The sequence below is a fragment of the Durio zibethinus genome, chromosome 20, assembly GCF_047325235.1.
Source record: "Durio zibethinus cultivar Kanyao isolate XHJ-2024 chromosome 20, ASM4732523v1, whole genome shotgun sequence".
Classification (NCBI taxonomy): Eukaryota; Viridiplantae; Streptophyta; class Magnoliopsida; order Malvales; family Malvaceae; genus Durio; species Durio zibethinus.
This window is the reverse complement of record NC_143181.1, coordinates 24,232,479-24,238,939: the sequence shown is the minus strand read 5'-3', so window position 1 is coordinate 24,238,939 and position 6,461 is coordinate 24,232,479.

Here is a 6,461-nt window from a genome sequence, read left to right as displayed (position 1 = left end):
TCTCGAACATTTGCTTTGATACCAGTTTTAGGCTAAAAAGACTTAATCCAATTAAAGCAAAAGTAAAATCAAAATATTAATTAACCACATAAAAGACAACAATTTAATGTGATTTAGTTCAATAGACCTATGCCCACTGATGAGGAAAATAGATCTATTAGTTATAGAGAATTACAAACAAACATCAAATTAAACACTTACAAACAATACCTATAAAAGCTCTCATTCTCCTCTAGTCGTATAGAGTATTCTTAATCCAAAAAAATATATACTATGTGCACCCATGCATCATACTTGTGTAGACCCTCTCATTCTCTTTTAGTTCACTCAAACATACATATCATAAGAACTTCACAATCTTCTCTAATCTTATGAGGTGTCACTTAATAACCCTACAACTCTTTTATATCTTTTTTTCATATCTAACTTTATGGAGACTCCACTTATTTATAAACATAGTAACTTGCCTACAAATAATACATTTCTTCTTAAAATTCTTCTTTTACAACTCTTCTTATCCATCAATTAATATCTTACCTATCTCAAACAAATCTCTTATAAAATCGGGTTACTATTTATAACATGTTTCTTTTCTATTCAAAAACTATTGGATTTTTATAATCATTATTGTCATCAATAAGCTCCCATTAGTCAAAGTTAATACCCTTATAATTGTTTTATAATTTTCAAATTTATCATTATTTCTATTTAATACTCAAAATATATAACTCTTATTTTGAGAACCTATAAATAAGATCACCCACAGTGTCATGAGCCAACCTTGTATAGGGCCATGACTGGGGCTTAGGTTGTCATGAGCCATCCATGTATAGGGCCATGGCCGGGTAGATATCTTGTGCTAGGAAAAGTGTCCCCATTTCAAACATTATAATGGTTAGTGGTAGCATAGCTCTAAAATCTCTAAGGCTCTTTAGGGGGGTGAGCGGGCAGTGTACTGTTGGTTGTCTCACCAGTCACGATACGACCTAAGCCATCCGCCAAGGGCTGCCCCCTGGCCCTGGCGATGGTGGGAAGTATCGATGTAACATGCTCGATTTTAATGAAATTCACCTCGATTCTAATGTCTCGATTGTTGCCTTGATGTGTTTCTCTTTTGTCGATGTGAATGTGCTTTCTTATGTGTGTGCTTGAGATTGATCTTGACATGAATATGCCTTATTGCGTATGCTAGGGACTAACTGTGGCTAATGGTTATTTGTTCAGATATCAAACTATTGAGGGCTAACTTGGGTGAAAGCATCTATTCAAGTGTCGTACGGACTATTGCTTGTTGAGAGAAAGCCTAGTCCGTGACACGTAGTATCAGAGCCAGGTTAAAAAGTGCTAGAAAATGGAAGAGATGGCCATAAGTGGTGGACCCAATTATCAATAGAGAATTGAGGATCTTGAGGTCGTGATGGCCGTAATGAAAACTCACATGGTGACTAAAGATCGAGTGAGGGAGATCGAGACAACCCAGCAAGAGTTATCCGATACTCTCCACAACGTGAACGAGAAGGCTAGAGATGCTTTGAATATTCTTCAAAAGGAGTTTGAGGAGCTCAGAGCACAAGTGAGCATCTTACAAATGGCTGTGGCTAGATCGGGTTTGAGCTCGACGAAAAGGGGAAAAAGGGCCAAAGTGCCGGAGCCTCAATGCTATGAGGGGGCAAGGGATGCCAAGGAGCTTAAAAACTTTCTGTTTGACATGGAATAGTACTTTTGAGCTATACACATAGATTCAGAGGAAGATAAGGTAGCAATGGCATCAATGTATCTCACAGTGGATGCCAAGCTATAGTGGCGTTCCAAGTTTGTCAATGACAAGTGTCCGATTAAGACTTGGACAGACTTGAAACAAGAATTGAAAAATCAATTTTTTCCTGAGAATATGGAGTATATGGCCCGAAGGAAACTTCGAGAATTAGTGCAAACAGGAACAATGCGAGAGTTTGTAAGGAGCTTTTCTACCCTGATGTTGGATATTCGAAACATGTCCACAAAGGATAAGATATTTTATTTTCTTGAGGGCCTCAAGCCTTGGGCAAGGATAGAACTACAAAGACAAAAAGTGCAAGATGTGGCTATGGCCATGGCTGCTGCTGAATGTCTCCACGATTATAATGATGGCTCTTCAAAATAGAAAAATCCTTCATCAGCTGGCAGTAGCTTCAACTTTGGGAATGGGGGAAAGATGACTAGGTTGGATCAGCCCTTCAATGGGGGATCAGACAGAAAGTCCTTTGGTCGAGATAGCACCGAACCCAAGACAAGCAACTCAATGATTTTCAAGCCTAGGCAACCATTAGCTTACTTTTTCTGTAAGAGGCCACATCAGGTGGCCGAATGCCCACATCGAGGAGCCCTTAATGCCTTAAGAGCCTCATCTTAAGAGTCCGTAAAAGTGTCAGAGAGCGTTGAAGAAGTTGAAGAAGAGCTAGCCAGGATGGGTTCAATAAGGTTCCTCAATACCTTTCACACTCAACTAAACATAATAAAGAAAGAGCAGGGTAGAGGCCTGATGTATGTGAACTTAATGACCAATGAGAAGGCCGCCAAGGCCATGGTAGATACGGATGCAACCGATACCTTCATCACACCAGAAGAAGCAAAAAGGTGTGGTCTCCAGGTTAGTAAGGACTGTGGACGTATAAAGGCGATCAATTCGCCAACCTTTACGATCAATGGAAGCTTCAAGAATGTGATGACCAAATTGGGGCCATGGAAAGGAAAGGTAGATTTTACAGTTTCACCCATGGATGACTTTGATGTTGTTCTCAGATTGGACTTCATGATGTTGGCTCAGGTTATCCCTATCCCCGCCACTAGTTGCTTGTTGTTCATAGGGGAACACCCATGTATGGTGTCAGCCACCATCCTACCAAAGAGTGGAAAGAAAATGATTTTAGCTTTACAGTTCAAGAAAGGGGTAAAGAGAGGGGAACCCTCCTTTGTGTCCATACCGATCTATAAAGAAGGGTTGAGAATGGAATCGATACCCGATGGCATGAAAAAAGTGTTAGAAAAATTCGAAGAGGTGATGCCAGAGATGTTGCCTAAGGTTCTACCTCCTCGACGAGCAGTGGACCATGAAATTGAGCTCCTCTCAAGAGTGAAACCCCCTACTAGAGCCCCTTATTGCATGGCCCCACCAGAGTTAGCCTAACTAAGGAAACAGTTAGATGAACTTCTACAAGTCGGGTTCATTAAACCATGAAAGGCTCATTTCGGAATGCCAGTGCTATTTCAGAAGAAGCATGATGGAAATTTGCGATTATGTGTTGACTATAGGGCCCTGAACAATGTCACCGTGAGAAACAAATATCCCATCCCTCTTATAGCATATTTGTTTGATCAATTGAGCCGGGCCAAGTACTTTTCCAAATTGGACTTGAGATCTGGCTACCATCAGGTCAAAATTGCTAAGGGAGATGAGCCAAAGACTACTTGTGTAACACGGTATGGTGCATTTGAATTTCTTGTTATGCCTTTTGGAGTGACCAATACTTCTACCACATTTTTATACATTGATGAATCAAGTGTTCCATGACTATCTGGACAAATTTGTAGTTATCTATTTAGACGACATAGTGGTATATAGCTTCACTCTGGAAGAACATTAAGAACACTTGCGCCAGGTGCTTCGAAGGTTATAGGACCACCAGTTATATGTGAAAAGGGAGAAATATGCGTTTGCTCAGACCCAAATCCACTTTCTTGGTCACATTATCGAACGTGGCCACATTCGAATGGACATGAAAAAGGTTAGGGCCATCAAAGAGTGGACAACACTAAAGAATGTTAGTGAACTCCGCTCATTTTTGGGACTAGCCAACTATTATAGAAGGTTTGTAAAAAGGTACTCCCGTAAGACCACGGCCCTCACGGAGCTATTAAAAAAAGAATATAAATGGTGTTGGACAAGTGAGTGCCAAGAGGCCTTTAAGGGATTGAAGAATGCTATTATGAAGAATCCTATCTTAGCTCTCCCTAATATTAAAAAGCCTTTCGAAGTTTAGACGAATGCATCTAATTTCGCTATTGGAGAAGTGCTTTTACAACAACATCACCCGATAGCATTTGAAAGTAGGAAGCTAAGCGAAGCTGAGAGGAAATATATGACCTAGAAAAAAGAGCTCCTGGCGGTAGTTCACTGTTTGAGGGCTTGGCGAAATTATTTGTTGGGTTCACACTTTGTCCTGAAGATAAACAATGCAGCCGTTAGCCATTTCCTCACCTAACCAAGACTTACAGCGAAACAAGCTAGGTGGCAAGAATTTTTAGTGGAGTTCGACTTTTATTTTGAGCACACCACTGGAAAGACCAATCAAGTGGCCGATGCATTGAGCAGGCAAACAAAGTTAGTGACCTTTAGAAGAATTACCCCAATGACGGCTAGCAGAGCCATGACAGATATCCACAAATTGATTGAAGATCATTTAAGGAAGGACCCACAAGATAGTGCCATCCTGAAGCTAGTGGAAGAGGGAAAGTCCAAATACTTCTGGAAAGAAAATGGGGTCTTGTGGATCAAGGGACCTCGATTGTTTGTGCCAAGAGTAGGAGGTCTGAGGCAGATGCTGATGAGGGAATGTCATGACACACCATGAGCCAAACATCCGGGCTGGCAACGCACTTTGACGTTATTAAAATAGGGATACACTGGCCTCACATGCGATAAGATGTGATGGACTACACAAAGACTTACCTCATTTGCCAACAAGATAAAGTTGAAAAGAAGAAACCTGCAGGCATACTTGAACCACAATCGGTATCGGCCAGATCATGAGAAAGTATCTCTCTTGATTTCATTTCAAGCCTACCCAAGGTTGGTGATCTTGGAGCTATCTTGGTGGTGATTGACCGGTTCTCTAAGTATGCCACATTGATTCTCACTCACAAGTATTGTACAACGGAAGATATAGCTCAACTATTGTTCAAACATGTGGTCAAATACTAGGGCCTCCCTCAAAACATTGTCAATGATAGAGATCTGAGATTCACGGGGTCTTTCTGGAGAGAACTTTTCAAGATATTAAGGTCCCAACTCAACATCTCCTTAAGCTACCACCCTCAAACCGACGGTCAAATGAAATGGTTCAATGGATTACTAGAGGAGTACTTAAGACACTTTGTTTAAGCCAATCAAAAGAACTAGCCTTCATTATTAGACGTTGCTCAACTTTGCTTTAATTCTAACAAAAGCTCTTCCACTAACAAGAGCCCATTTGAGGTGGTCACCGGATAATTACCAAGGCTACCCCACACTTCTGTGGAATAATATGGAGGGAAGAATCTGAAAGCCTTTAACTTTGGTAAGGAATGGAAACAAAACATAGAGATTGCATAAGTCTACCTAAAGAAAGCATCGAAGCGAATGAAGAAATAGGCAAACAAAGGTCGCAAGTCTCAACAATTTTAAGTTGGTGATTTGGTTCTTGTTTGACTAGTCTTTAAACAAACCAGGTTCTTGAAAAGAGACATCGTAGACTGGTGCGCAAATATGAGGGTCCAATGAAGATCTTTTCCAAAGTGAGGAATGTTTCTTACAAAATAGAACCATAAAAGCGGATGAAGGTGCACCCAGTATTTCATGTGAGCAACCTGAAACTTTTTCATGTAGATCCTACAGATGCTAGCCTAAGAGGGCCAACTAGAGTCACCATCACCATGAAGCCACTCTCAGAGCGTCGAGTCGAAGAGATCTTAGCCGACAGGGAAACCAAGATATCCCGAAGACTAATTCGTGAATACTTAATGAAGTGAGAGGGATTAGGACTAGAAGAAACCAGTTGGGAAAGAGAACACGACCTTCAGAGATTCAAAAGGAAGATTGAAGAATTTTAAGCCAGCAAGTCGACGAGGACGTCGATAGAATAGGTGGGGGATGATGTCATAAGCCAACCTTGTATAGGGCCATGAATGGGGCTTAGGTTGTCATGAGCTACCCATGTACAGGGCCATGGCCGGGTAGATCTCTTGTGCTAAGAAAAGTATCCCCATTTCAAACATTGTAATGGTTAATGGTAACATAGCTCTAAAATCTCTAAGGCTCTTTAGGGGGGTGAGCAGGCAATGTACTGTTGGCTGTCTCACCAATCGCGATGCAGGCTTAGGCCATCTGCCAAGGGCTGCCCCTCTGGCCCTGGCGATGGTGAGAAGTCCTGATGTAACATGCTCGATTGTAATGAAATTCACCTCGATTCTAATGTCTCGATTATTACCTTGATGTGTTTCTCTTTTGTCGATGTGAATGTGCTTTCTTGTGTGTGTGCTTGAGATTAATCTCGATATGAATGTACCTTATTGCGTATGCTAGGGACTAACTGTGGCTAATGGTTATTTGTTCAGATATCGAACTATTAAGGGCTGACTTGGGTGGAAGCGTCCATTCAAGTATCGCACGGGCTATTGCTTGTTGAGAGAAAGCCTAGTCCGTGGCACACAACGTATGCTCATTA